Genomic DNA, 15,934 nt, shown 5'->3' on the forward strand with positions numbered 1-15,934 from the left:
TCCGAGATTGCAAAAAGATACCAGGCACCACATGGGTAGAATACGTGAACTTTTACAGCCGGGCCTTGGACGGGTGGATCAAGGGCAGCAAGGTCTCCACCTTCAAAGAGCTGTTTGATCTGATCGCCTGGGAACATTTAGCGGCCAACTGCTTTGTAGAACTGCGCCAACATCTCCTGGACAGTAAACTCACCGACCCTCGAAAACTGGCCGCCGAGGCTGACCGTTGGGTGAACACCCGGGCCGCCCGAGGTCCTGTGGGAGACTACGGTCGCCACAGTCAAGGACCACCTCGCCAGAGGGGCGGAGGAAACCACGGCCGACCGAGAGACTTCCCAGGGGGGCCCCCGCACAGCCCTTCCAGCAGCCCACCAGCGGCAGGTCCAGCCCTGTCCCCAGCCAGCCCCGGAGCCCCGGGGCGGCAAGGGCCACGAACCAGGATCACCTGCTTCCGCTGCCAACAGCCCGGACACTATGCCATTGACCCCCAGTGTCCCCAGTATCAACGAACCGCAACGACCAACCCCCCGGCCCGGCAGATGGCCTCCGTGGCCCTAGGGGAAGAGATAGAGGACTCCGAAGAGTGGGAACCAGCTGCCATGGCCCTGGTCTCCCTTGGTGATCGAGAAATGGTCCCCGGGACACCCTTGCCCGCCAACACGAAGAAGTACCGACAGCAGGTGTACATCAACGGCCACCGAGTCGAGGGCCTCCGCGATACCGGGGCAAGTGTCACCGCGGTCCACCGCAACCTAATCTCTGAAGACCAGATCCTGCCCGGTGCCCTCTGTCTGGTCATATCCTCCGACAATTCCGAGAGCCTCTGCCAGATGGCTCTGGTGCCTTTCGAGTGGGGAGGAGTTCCTGGAGAATTGAAGGTAGCCGTCCGAACCTCACAGCCCGTAGACTGCCTCCTGGGCAACGACCTTGAGAGTTCCCCGTGGAGGCAAGTGGAACGAAGAGCCCATCTCGAGATGATGGGCCTACCCAAATGGGTCTGCGCCACCACGCGCTCCATGACCGCGCGATTGCCACTCTCCGAGGGCGGTGGGGCCCTCCCACCGAACACTGTCCCCGAGAACCGGGACACCCTACCAGAAACGGACAACCCTCCTTCGGAGAGAGAAGAAGACACTAACCCGGGAGAAGAGCTGGAACCTTCCGCCCCTGAGGCACTGACTGAGCTCGGAGAACTGCCCGAGATGGCCCAGTGGCGCTGTGAGGGAGGTCCCTCCCGGGAAGAGTTCTGCCAGGAACAGGCCACCTGCCCTTCCCTCGTGGGACTCCGACAACAAGCAGAAGCACAGACCGCCGGTGACCAGACCGGAACCCACTGGGTCTATTGGGACAATGGCCTCCTATACAGTGAACAAAAGTCAGCCGAGCTAGGCGCAGCCCGAGTACTGGTAGTACCCCTGCGCTTCCGAAGCCTCCTCCTGGGCCTGGCCCACGATGTACCCTTGGCAGGACACTTAGGCCAAGACAAAACATATCAGCGATTAGTTACCCACTTCTATTGGCCCAAGATGCGAGCAAATGTAGAAGTCCACTGTAAATCCTGCCTCACGTGCCAGGGCAGTGGGAAAAGTGGCGGAAAGCGCAAGGCTCCATTACAACCCTTTCCCGTTGTGAGTACCCCATTTGAGCGGGTCGGCATCGACATCGTGGGACCCCTGGATCCGAAGACTGCCCAGGGCCACAGATTCATCCTCGTCCTGGTGGACCATGCCACCCGCTACCCCGAGGCCATTTCCCTCCGCACCGTGACGGCTCCCGTGGTGGGCCAGGCCCTCATGGGGATCTTCTCCCGTGTCGGATTCCCTCGCGAGGTTGTGAGCGATCGCGACACTAACTTCATATCCCGCTACATGAAGTCCCTGTGGCAGCAGTGCGGAGTGACATATAAATTCACGACCCCCTACCACCCCCAGGGCAACGGCCTGGTGGAACGCTTCAACCGAACCCTGAAGGGGATGATCCTGGGCCTCGAGGAGCCCCTACGCCGAAGATGGGACGTCCTCCTCCCTTGCCTCCTGTTCGCGTACCGGGAAGTTCCCCAAAAATCCCTGGGGTTCAGCCCATTCAAACTACTATACGGACACCCCGTCCGGGGGCCCCTGAGCCTGGTCAAAGAGGGCTGGGAGACAAGCCCCCGGGGGACCCCTCCTGATGTGTTCCGCTACATCCTGGCGCTCCGCAACCAGACCCGGAAGTTCAGAGAACTCGCAGAGGCGAACCTCGAGGCCAGCCAAGAAGAAATGAAGCGCTGGTATGACCAGAACGCAACTCTGGTCGAGTTCCAGCCGGGCCAGCAGGTTTGGGTCATGGCCCCGGTGAAACCCTGCGCCCTACAGGACAAATGGACTGGCCCCTTCAAGGTGATCGAGCGGAAGAGTCAGGTCACGTACCTGATCGATGTACAGTCCCCACGGAACCCCCTCCGGGTTCTCCACGTGAACCGTCTCAAGCCCCACTTTGTGAGAACGGAGTTAAGTTTGCTACTGGCCACCGATGATGGGGCGGAAGAAGACACTGAACCCTTGCCCGACCCCCTGTGCGCTAAAGAACTGGATGGTTCCGTGGAGGGACTGAAACTGTCGACCACCCTCACTCCCCAACAGTCCGACGACTGTCGCCAGCTGCTCAGACAATTCGCAGACCTCTTCTCCCTCATCCCAAGAGTCACCGACTGGTGTGTCCACGACGTGGACACCGGCGACAGCCCACCTGTGAGACACCGAGCCTACCGGGTGCCTGACCGGGTCCGCACCTGCATCAAGACCGAAGTACAGAAGATGTTAACCCATGGCGTGATCGAACCCTCCGATAGCTCCTGGGCCAGCCCGGTAGTCCTGGTCCCGAAAGCGGCCGCCCCTGGGGTCGCCCCCGAACTAAGATTCTGTGTGGACTACCGGGGGCTCAATGCGGTCACCCGAGCGGACGCTCATCCTATCCCCCGTGCCGACGAACTCATCGACCGCCTGGGGGCCGCTCATTTCCTCAGCACCTTCGACCTGACCTGCGGTTACTGGCAGATTGCGCTCACGGAGGGAGCAAAGGAACGCTCCGCCTTCTCAACACCCGATGGACACTACCGCTTCAGGGTCATGCCGTTCGGGATGAAAAATGCACCGGCCACCTTCCAGCGGTTGGTAAACAAGGTCCTGGCCGGACTCGAGGAGTTCAGCGCAGCGTACCTTGACGACATAGCCGTATTCAGCTCTCAATGGCACGAGCATCTCCAGCACCTCCGGCAAGTACTGCTGGCCCTGCGCCAAGCCGGCCTAACAGTGAAGGCCAGCAAATGCCAGCTCGGGCAAGGTTCCGTGGTCTACCTGGGGCATCAGGTGGGCAGCGGGCAGGTGGCCCCCCTCCAACCAAAGATCGACGCCATCAAGTCCTGGGAGCCCCCCACCACCCAGACGGAAGTCCGGGCCTTCCTGGGCCTCACAGGATACTACCGGAGGTTCATCAAAAACTATGGTAGCCTCGCAGGGCCTCTCACGGAGTTGACCTCAAAAAAACTCCCGAAGAAGGTGCAGTGGACTCCCCCGTGCCAACAGGCGTTCGACGCCTTGAAAACCGCCATGTGCACCGCCCCAGTACTCAAGGCCCCCGACTACTCCCAAGAGTTTGTGGTCCAGACCGACGCATCCGAACACGGCATCGGAGCCGTCCTCTCGCAGTTCAACGACAAGGGCATCGATCAGCCCATAGCCTTCATCAGCCGAAGGCTGCTGCCTCGAGAACAGCGCTGGAGTACCATAGAACGAGAGACCTTCGCCGTAGTCTGGGCCCTCAAGAAACTATGGCCCTACTTGTTCGGAACCCACTTCCGAGTGCAGACGGACCACCGGCCCTTGCGGTGGCTGATGCAGATGAGGGGAGAGAACCCCAAGCTATTACGACGGCCTGTCCCGGTTCTTCCGCTTCGGCGAGGAGAACCCCCCAGTGGATGGGTAGTTCTCCACGCCTTTCAGCTGGGGGGGACGCGTGTGAGACCGGCCTCACGGCGTATGCCCTCCCGATCATCCAGCCAACCTGCAACCACCCCCAAGACACGACATCTCTGACTCCGGCCGCCCCAGCCACACAGAACCCGATGGCCGGCCAGAGCCCCGACAGACTCGACACCCTACCATGCATGTCCGACCGAGGGAGCGGGAACCCCCGAGCCAGACCCAGAGGCGCCAGCCCAGTCACACCTCGGGTCGCCTTCCCCCGGGAGGACTCAATCGGCCACCAGGCCCCTGGGGAGCAGGCGCCTCGCCTGCCGAGCGTCTGGGGTCCCTCCCAGGCCCACCTGAAAAGACCAAAGAAACGAGCGGCAGGAAATCCCGCCGAACCCCCTCAGTCACCCAAGACCCCCTCTGCGAGGACTCCGGACTTCAAAGGGCAGGGGGAGTATAATAAGGGGTGCCGGAGGAACGAATGGCAGAGAAGACCTGGAACCATCGAAGCCTGCTGACGCTGTCGCGGCTACCGAATACCGAACCACCTAGGCCTGCTGAGTGACTCGCGGCCCCCAGCCATTGAACCACCTGAGCCCTGCTGACGAGATCGCGGCTCCCGAACTCCAAACCACCTGGGCCTGCTGAGTGACTCGCGGCCCCCAGCCATTGAACCATCTGAGCCCTGCAGTATTCGAGGGAAATTAATTCCCCAACTTACAACGTGCTAGAGAACGCGTTTGCACAGTGGTGAAGGGTGGGGGCGGGACCTGAGGTGACATGTGCACAAACACGCCCTGTGGTGCGTTTTAAGTTGGGGAATTAATTCCTCTTCAATCCTGAGGGTCCCTGAGGGCCAACTGGCCCACCAGGTACCTCCAGTAATTGCCACTGTGCTGCGTTGCAGAAAGGTGGCCCAGGCCACGCCCCTTTTAACACCACTCTGCAACGGAGCTCAGTGGTGCTTACTGGAGGTACGTGGTGGGCTAGTTGGTCCCCAGTTACCCTCAGGATTGAAGAGGAATTAATTTCCCAACTTAAACCCCCTCAAAAAGGTATATTTATAAAAAAAAAAGAAGCCCCGGGGCGGTGGTCCCCAGGGCTTGGGGGGCCTTAGAGGCCCCCCAAACTTTAAAAAAAACAAGCCCCAGTGTGGGCAGGGATTGGGGCCCCCCCACACATTTCTTTACTGCCCGGGGACCTGGCCCACCCGGGGGCTTCATTTAAATGTTTTTTTTAATTTTCTCAGCCGTATTCACGCACCCAGCGCAAATTCGGCCGATTCTTTTTTTTTTTACTGCTTTTTCGGGCCCGTGGGGTCCTTGTGGGACACCTCAGCAGGCCTAGGGGGTCAGGGTGTTTCTACCCTGCCCCCTTTTCTTGTTTTGCGTGTTTCTTTTTCTCTTTTCTTGTGCCTCGGTTCTACCGAGGCACAAGATGGCTGCCAACACTTCCTGATTTGAAGTGTTGACAGCCAATTAGAATGCAGCTGGTGATCGGCAGGGTGCACGGATCCACCGCGGCCATAGAAATCAAAACTTTTATTTTTTGATTTTCTCAGCAACTACTGAACGGATTTACACCATTTAAAAAAAGGTCTCTTTCTGTACCAAGGGCTACCTTTTTGCCAAACCTGGTGTAATTTCATTCAGCAGTTTCAGCTGTAACCGTGTCTAAAGTTTCCTATGAGAGATTGATTTTTTTACCTCTATTTTTTTAATGTCTCAGGAACTACTGAACGGATTTACACCATTTGAAAATAAGTTCTCTTTCTGAACCTAGGGCTAACTTTTTGCCAAATTTGGTGTAATTCTGTTCAGCAGTTCGGGCAGTAGTTGTGTCTAAAGTTTTCTATGGAAAATAACATAGAGCAAACACGTTTTGGGATCCCCTTTTTTCTTGGCCCCTGCTTGCCGAATCACCCGAAACTTTCAAGATAGGAGCTTACCGGAGCACCCCACGAGTTGTGAACATTTCGCGAAGATTCGTCAACCGGCACCAAAGTTATTGGGAAAACAAAAAACACTTTTCCTATGGGAAATAGGTCCTAACTATAACTATCTACTGGTGACCGCCAGTAGATAATACATATATATATGGGGTAGGCAGAATTTGCGTAGTCGAGCGAAATGGTAAAAAATCTCAGCGAGCACACTGAAATTCCGTGAACACGCAGCATTGCTTGTTCGCAATGCTCTTTTCCTGTTCGCAAATGCTGTCGCGTGCTCGGGGGGAAATATCTCACGAACACGCATTTTGGGAACGCGAACAAGAAAAAATTTCCGCGAAGCAGCGGAACGCAGAATTTTGGGCAATTCCGCGGTCTCCGGAGAATGCGAAATTACCCCTTTTCAGAAGCACTCACGGACCCACATAGCCACTGATACACCCACTTACTCATCCATGGAGGGAGTCACACATCTCTCACCCACCCACATAGACACTCATGCATCCATGCATACACTCAGAAAACCAATTAGTAACGCATACAGCCACTCATGTGCTTGCTCACTAACCCATGCAGCCACTTGCACACCAACTGACAGACTGATACAGACATTCACACAAAGTAGTCACTCACCCCTACATTCACTGAGACACAAAATCACTCATGTAAACAGTCAGTCACCCACCCTCTAAATCATCCATACAGGCACTGATACAGCCACTGACTCATCAATATTCCTAGTTTATATATATTTAACACTCAAAAACTTTTTAGAAACACTCACAGTCACTGGATGATGTCCTCAGTGATTTCATCAGTGATGTCCTTTGTGATGTAATCAGTGATGTCATCAGTGATGTCCTTTGTGATGTAATCAGTGATGTCATGAATGATGTCACTGACCTTGTCATCGGGGATGTAATATTTGAGGTCATAAGCAGTGCATAAGCGGGCCGTGAGTTATAGTTAGCTCAGCTAACTATAACTGCTAAATTTCTCTGATTTGTATGAGTAAAATATCAGCCTAACTATAACGTCCCTCTAACCTTTGTTTTTTTCAGTGAATATCAAAGGTTTTTTATTGCTAATTCCGAACTGTAACTTACCTGTAACCTTTGATTTATTCAGTGAATTTCCATGGTTTTTTAAGTACCAATTGTCTTTCGAGAATGGTGTGGAAAGGGGACGGGGCCTCTAAATAGCTTTCAGAAATCCCACTGAGTAGGACTTACAGAAAGTACAAGGATGGCTTATTGGTCCCCAAGTTCCTTCGCATCCAAGACAACTTTATTTCCCTACCAGTAGTATGCCAGGAGGCGTGTTTGCAGAGTGGTGCAGATAGGATGTGTGGCCTCCGAAGACCTCTTATCAAACTGACTGTGTGGGACTTGCTGGAGGTAACAAGAGGGATACTTGGCCCCAAAATACCCTCAATAGCTAAGGAGATTTCATCCCCCAACTAGTACTATGCCAAGAGGTGGGGCGTTTGTAGAGTGATGGAGAAAGGATGTCCTTGATGATTGCACAGGTAGTGCCTGTACGAATTTATGAGTGCCATTGCCAAGGACAGATTGCAAATGCCGGGTGTTTTTAACAAACCGTAAAACACATTTGTAGACATATTTTGCTTAAGGTTTCAGTGTAGCTATTTAGTAAGGTACTAATTTAACTTTTTCCTTTGTATTCATTTGTCGAAATCACTACATCAAAAATCCATTTTCCTTCTACACAGCAACACCAGAGGTCACATTGACATCAGTATTTACAAATACAAATGACAAAGTGAAAAACAGAGATATAGCTATATTTTACAGAAGGTTTGAGTCTAGCAGTTTAGTGACATATTAGTTTAACTTTACGTTAACAACACATCTATAAAAAAAATAGTTAAAAAAAGAAATCAAAACAAATAGAAAATAACTAACATACATCCATCAAACTACCCATTGTCACCCAAATTGATGGGGAATTAAAAACTGTTGCCAAACTAGCACAATGCACAATCTCAAAACATCACATGATGTGAAAGTAAGGATTCTCATTGGATAATATACTGTTCAGTAAAATGAATAGGAAGCATACACCCACTCCTCCTTGTTGAATCTTCTGTTCCAAAAGTTTATTGTGAGCAGGTGGTAGATTTTGACTGGAGAATTGTTTTTAAACTCATGGGGGACTAAGTTCATGTTATCTCATCTTAAAACGTATCATACAAAATATCTCCAACTGCTGATCAAGCAGAAAGAAGCTGAAGGACCATCTACATCAGTGGCAGCAGCAACACATTTTTGGCCAGAGAGTCCCTTTAGAGGTACAGACTACTACAACAGATTTGGCTCCACAGTTTTCAAGAACAGCCACGTATTGCATGGCCTGTAGTGTTGTTATAACTGCTGGTGAGCAGTGTGTTACAGCTAAACACAATGCTGCCAAACATCATGCATGGTATTTTTCCCCTTTTATATTTTTTGCACATTTCATGAGAAGAGTTCATAGTGAGAAGCAAGAGGGCAATGCAAAGCTGAAGGACACTTGACTTCAATAGCAGTTCAACAACACTAGAGCTGAGAGTCCATTCAAAAGTCCAATCTCAACTTCAAGTTTTGGCTTCACAGTTTTCCTCAATGGCATCATACTGCATGGAATGTGAAGTAGTAGTTAGTGCTGAAGAGCAGTCCATAATGGCCCTTCGCAATGCTGGAAAGAATAATAAATGATGATTCATTTTTTATTTTCGGCCCTTCATAGTTATTTTACATTAGAAGGCATTTTATTATCTTTCAAAATGGGTATGTAATATCTATGTGTTGTTTATTTTATTATCTTCCAATTTATTGTACCACTACTTACATAGATCTTGCTGTATAGACAAGTCAAACCCTCCCTCTACAAATAAATACACAGGTAACTTTTGCCAGTTATTATAATTTACTTTTTCACTTTGAGTTTAAATCTTCTAGTAAGTGTATCAACAACATATACAAACATATTCATTTGTTTTACAGAACACTGTGTTACATTTTTCAATATCTTTTTTTAATAAATCAACTGTGATATTTGTGTCTTGCTCTGCAACTCCTCCTCTTAACAACTCTTTATTTTCTATAGAATCCTGCTCAGGGCTAAACAAACAAAACTGCACATTACCACAAACCTTTTCTACATCTGCCACAGTACCATGCAAAAGTGCTCTACTTATTTCTCCTAAACATAAAGCAGCAGTTTTCACATAATACAGCCTCCTACCTAAAGTTTGAATTGTTAAGTGGTACGCCCTATTTTGAGTTTTAAACTTTGCTTTGGAAAGATATGTAGGAATTTTCGTAATATATCAATAGATTGTGATCTAATACTAGAAACACCTCTGCAATTCCATTTATATACAGTACCCTTACTACGCCTCCCTTTTACCTCTTCTGCAATAACTTCTTCTACATTTCTAGGTACCATCACCTCTTTACCTATAGGACTAACATTCTTCATTTCATAACATCATCCTCTTTAATCAGTAGCATAAACTAATTTGTTAAACCTGGTGATAAGTTTCTTTATTAAAGAAAGCCTCTGCACAAGTAGGGCCCGATTCACAAAAGCAATCAGAGACAAAATCCGAACTTTAGGACTTTCAGTATCCGCAAAAGGCATTTAGGAGTAGTAAAGATAGTATTTTGTCTTACTTAAGACCAAAACTTTGTCTCAGTTAAACTTAAGTTTTGGTCCTAAATTAAACTTAAGACCAAAACTTAAGTTTAACTGAGGCAAAATCCTAACTTTACTACTCCTAAGTGTGCTTTGTGAATACCGACTGTCCTTTGTGAGAAATAAAAGTCGTAAAGTTAGGATTTTGTCTCAGATTACTTTTGTGAATCGGGTATGAAGTATGTATCTATTGTCCACTAAAAACTGTACAATGGTTACTCCTCTTCACGTATATTTTCTTCCAGTTTTGTCTCCTAATGTACAACACTATTTTGTCAAGACTCTTCATTCTATTTAGAATCAAAATAAAAAGCTTCCTCTTCAAAGCAAAGGCCTTATCAACTACTCTCTCATCTCATTCTTTCTGTTTTACTACATCTTTCCTTCTTCATCACTTTTTTAAATTTAACACTAAATTAACTAGGCTGTAACTTTGCAATTATTACATTTGCGCAGAACCTATGCAGCCATCTAAACACCCACTTACAACCCATGCAGTTATTGAAATACTGAGGCAAATGAGTGCACTAATGAAACACTCAGGCTCTCCTCATGCACTCATGCAAGTACGTAAAGAGCACCATTGAAGTAAATCTATCACCCATACTTTCTAAAGACTACATATTCCACAGTAAAATTTGTAAATACATGGGTTTCTGGTTGAGTACATCAATTCTCCCTGGATGATTTAATGAGTGCATAGGTAGTGCCTAGGTGATTCCCTGAGGATGCAAGTAGTGCCTAGATAATTCCCTGACTATGTCATAACTCCATAGGTCATTCCATAGCTGCAAACTTACTGCCTGTTTGTTTGCATGAGTATACCACTAGGATCTGGGTGCTTGGATGAGTGCATGAGTGGAACCTTAATGATTTGAAAAGTGTGTGGCTACTGCTTCAATAATTCAATACATGCAGACATACTGGTAGGGTGATTAAATGAGTGGAACTCTAGTACCTTTATGAACAAAAGAGTGCTGAAAATGTATATAGGTGATTTATGCTTCAAATTGATAGTGCATAAAGGATTGTTTAAGCCCATGTATAGCACCTAGCCTATTGGATGAGTGGATGAACAGTGTTTCAGTGATTGATTACTGCCCATTTATTTTTGGTAAACTGAGCAGGTAGTGCCTGGATGCTTACACACCTACATGGGTAGTGCCTGGAGAATTGAATAAGTGCATCAATAGTGCTCACTTAATTAGATGTCTGTGTGAATAGTGTCTGAGTGACTGCATGATTTCGATCTTAAAGCTTGAGAAATTGGATGCTAATCAGCATATTGCTGGGGTGATTGTATTAATGCAAGCCTATTGGCTCAGTAACTAAACGACTGCATAGGTACTGAACAGGTGATAGGTTTACTACAATGGTACTCTCCACGTAATTACATGAGTGCAAGAGTAGAGTCTGAGTGCTTCATCAGTGCACGTATGTGCTTCAGTACTTCAATGACTGCATGGGTTGTAAGTGGGTGTTTAGAACGCTGCATAGGTTTTGCACAAATGTTATATTAATTGTATAGTTACAGCCTTGTTAATTGCTTAATTCAATAGATAGTACCTAGGTGATTAGATGAATATATACATAATGCCTCCCTACTTCAATGACTACATACTTTCTGCCTGCCTGATTGCAAGTGTACATGTATAGTTTCTGGGTAATTGAATAGCTCCATGGATAGTAAATCACTGATTTAATGATTGCCTGTGTAGTGGCTGGGTGATTCCATGAGGGCCTGAATACTTCCTGACTGACTGAGAAAGTGCCTTCATTACTGTTAGATACATAACAGTTGCCACTATATCTCTGTATTATTGGTTTTCTCCTTCTGTCAGTATCAAACTACCTGTTTTACAGTATACATGCTTTTCTTCTGAGCTATGTGTGAGTGAACTATAGGTATCACACTTGATATATAATTGCATACATGGCCCTCTAGAAACATACATTGATTTGTTACTGAGCGTGCACATGCATCAGTAAGATTCTAAAATAGAAAACAACATTTTGAAATTCTTCAAAGCACAAAGGGCCTCATTTATGAAAAATGACGCATCAATGTGAGAAAACAGCAATGTGTCACTTTTCATTGCGCCCTCCATGCGACACCAATGATGTGTCATATTTACAGTATGACGCATCATGTTACAGATACGTCAGTATTTCTGACATATCTGTAGGCGGAAAAATGACGCATTGCTGGAGTGTGTCACAAAAGTGACGCAACTCCAGCAATGGGTCATTACACATGGACAAGTCCCATGTGAAATGTGCCTGCGTCAGTCTTACGCATGCCATGAAGCAGGCATAAGATATTGACGCATTTGCATTCTAGAAGTGGCACAGTGAAATCTTATAGATTTCACTGCGTCACTTCTACGACCCTTTCTTGCGTCGGAATGCCCCCCTGCCTAAATTATACCTGGCACATGTATAATGTGGCACAGGGGTTTACAAAGTGACGCATCTACCTAGATGCGTCACTTTGTAAATATGGTGCAACAAGGCTCTTTTTTACATCGCTGGTGCATCACAAAAAGTGACGCACCGGCGGCCCAAAAGTGATGCAAGGGCTCATAAATAAGCACTAAAACCTTTTGTGAATGGCATACCATTGCGCTAGTACCAATGCCACTAGCGCAAGAATACTTGAGGCATTCTACACTATTAATCGTTTTTCCATATTAAACAAACCATGTTTAAAGAAAAACACTACCCTCGCCATTTACATGAAATTTTCATCAGCCTTACTGAACATAGATCACCATGTAAATATTTATACGATTTCTTATAGATGTACACCTTCAATCCATCTTTACCAAAATAAATACCTCTTTGCATCTGCATGCAAACTCAAAATTCCCACTGTGTATATAGCTTTGTGAAAGCACAAAAACCATATCCCACCATTTAAGCATATGCAAAGTGGTCATATAAGTTAAAAACCACAGTGACAAACACTTCCCAATATATACCTAACAAGAACAAGTATTGCTTATTTATAACTCATATACAGGCAGACAACATGTTCTCATCTTTTATTTCTCATTACACTATTCAAGTTTAATAATGTTGCTAAAAGTACTACAACTCCCAGAATGCAAATGACAGATGTATCTATTCTGCACGTGATATTTAGACATTTAAAACATTATTAGTTCCTTATTGCAACTTTCCATAAGACTATACTCTTATTTTTCAATTAAACACATAATGTAATTTCAATACATTACAATATAAGCTGGAGCAACAGCCCTGCTAATGCTTTTGTCAGTGCCTTGAGAGAACTCTTGTACCCATAACAGGCCAAGCTCACAGGAAGTCCTGATTTTTATACAGTGGCATTTACCTTGCTCTGCATTTCTGTGGTTGCCAGCCCTTCACCCCATCTCGTGAGTATTTCTTTATTCTCTCTTTTCACTTGACCGGTGGCTCATACTTCTCACGTGGCTGTGCATCTCCTTTTTTCAGATGCCCCTACATCCATAGGTCCTGAAGAGACCCCACAACCTATGAAGGGTCAAAACGTCGTCGATAACTGTGTAAAGCGAACCATTGTGATCAGCTCCGACTATTGTATACAGTGGTTGTGATTATTGTAATATTATAGATGGTCGTCTTTTAAAATTATGGAAACTAAGTTATATATGTCACAAACTGACTAGTCTTTGTCTTTTTGGTTACATTCACACTGGGGACACTAAGCACTACTTGAATGTTTTGCTTTTTGTATATATTTATATACTCTTAAACAATATAGAAGCTCTATTGGAAATAAAAACGGAGGTATTCTTGGTCTCCTTTCCTTCTGACATCTATGTAACCTGTAACCATTGTGATTGTGCATAGTATTATCAATATAGATAAGTACTTTTCCACAGGAACCACTGTTTCTGCCACACATAATTTACCCTGGTTCCTAGTGAGTAGGGTGTCCTTTGTTTTTGTTTGCAACGCTGGTAGTTGTGGCGTCATATAAAATATTGCATGTCATAAAAAGATTAATTTTGCACATATAACTTCTATCACTAACACCTCCATTTCTCAACTCTGGGTTTAGAGTATCTTAACTCTGACCCCTTATGTGGGCTTTCACACGGATTTTCAGACCCGGGAACCATTTCCTGATAGATAAAATGGCAGCCGCAGCTTTCTACATAAGTTCCGTCCAGCCAATCTTGTTGGTACGTTCATTCGCGATTCATCATGAAACCTCAGTGAAATATCCACGGCCAGAGATATCACTATAATTTTAAGCTTCAACTTCTCAAAAACTTCTGAATGGATTTACACCAAATAAGCAAAAGGCACTACCTTGAACTGACATCTACCGCCCTGCCAAATTTGGTGTAAGTCCGTTCAGCGGTTCGGACTGTAGAGGTGGCCAAAGGTTCTTATAGGAATTAACATTACAAACGCAACCTTGTTTCGTGCGCCAAAGTCTCGGCCCCCAATGCAGGAATCACCCCTAAACTTTCCTAATCAATAAAACCCACTGTGCCACTTTTTTGGCAACATTTCATGCAGATTGATCACAGGACATATATAGTTATAGTTAGGACCTAGTTTCCATAGGAAAAGCATTTTTTCTTTTCCCATTAACTTTGGCGTTGGTTGACAAATCTTTGCGAACTTTTCAAAACTAGTGAGGTGCTCTGGTCCAGTCCTGTCTTGAAGGTTTTGGGGTGATTCGTCAAGCGGGGGCTGAGAAAAAAGGGGGTCCCAAAACACATTTTCTCCATGTTATTTTCCATAGGAAACTTTAGACAAATCTATAGCCCGCAACTTAAATTGCGAAATAAATCCCCTTGAATCCTGAGGGTCCCTGGGGCCAACTAGCCACCAGGTACCTCCAGTAAGCGCCAGAGAGTTTCGTTGCAGATAGGTGTAAAAAGGGGCATGGCCCTGACCAACTCTCTGCAACGCAGCCCTGTGGCACTTACTGGAGGTTCCTGGTGGGCTAGTTGGCCCCCAGGGACCCTCAGGATTCAAGGGGACTTAATACCCCAACTTAAAACGTCCCACGGGACACTCATTCTTCAATACACCTTGGCATATATATAAAACATATTTAAACTTTACAGAAACACACAGTCAATGGATGATGTCATCAGTGATGTCATTTGAGATGTCATCAGTGATGTCACTGACCATTAACCCTGGGTGTGACACCACGCTTCGCCCACGTAGTGTACGTAGCGCTGCCTGCTTCGCAGTTTTCAAAGTAGGCGAAGCAGGCAGCGCTACGCACATGCCAGGGCGAAGCGTAGCTGCCTGCCACCCACCACCCACCTCCCGCCCGCCCTCCTTTTAAAACATACCCTAATTGTAAATTAAATAAAAGTAAAGACACTTACCTGAAGCGCGGCGTCTCGGGGGCTCCCTCTTCCTGGTTTCCAAATTCTTCTGACAAATGCACATGCGCGGGCGTCCGTGCATGCGCATTTGTCAGAAGAAGTTGGAAACCAGGAAGAGGGAGCCCCGGAGACACCGCACTTCAGGTAAGTGTCTTAACTTTTATTTAATTTACAATTAGGGTATGTTTTAAAAGGAGGGCGGGCGGGAGGTGGGTGGCGCGTAGTGGGGCTACGCGTAGATTTGGGCACACTACGCGCTGCTTCACGTAGCCCCACTATGCCCACTACGCCCACCCTTACTGACCATGTCATGAGTGATGTAATATGTGATGTCATCAGCAGTGCATTGCGGGGGCGCGAGTTATAGTTAGCTGAACTAACTATAACTGCTGAATTACTCTGGTTTTGTACAAGTAAAATGTCCAACTAACTATAACATCCCTGAAACCTATGGTTTTTTCAGTGAATATATATATATCAACATTCATACCAATGACTGCATCTGACACTATCGATACCTTCGAAGACTGTCAAAAGAGACCTTTTGAATCTATGAACTAACAAGTCTGCCATTACATGTGGAAATGTAACTGTAGGAGAAAGAACGGCGATGAAACAAATCCTAAATGAGGTACGGCCATGGGCACCTGCTTTGACCCCAGCTATGCAAACTTGTTCGTAGGTTGGTGGGAGAAGCAGGTGGCCTGGGCTGAAAAATACAATCATTGGGTCAAATGCATTACAGGGTGGTATAGATACATAGACAATCTATTTATACTTTGGAAGGGTTCCCAGACCGACGCAGAGAGTTACATTACTGAATTGAATCAGAATTCATTGAATCTACATTTCAGCGGCCACTTCAGTACCACAGAAGTTGCGTTCTTAGATCTAAAAGTCTTCGTCAAGAATGGTAAAATCTGTACAACTCTTTTTAGGAAAGCGACTGCATGTAATTTCGTATTGGAAGCACA

The sequence above is a fragment of the Triturus cristatus genome, chromosome 8 (genome assembly GCF_964204655.1).
Source record: "Triturus cristatus chromosome 8, aTriCri1.1, whole genome shotgun sequence".
In the NCBI taxonomy this organism is placed as follows: Eukaryota; Metazoa; Chordata; class Amphibia; order Caudata; family Salamandridae; genus Triturus; species Triturus cristatus.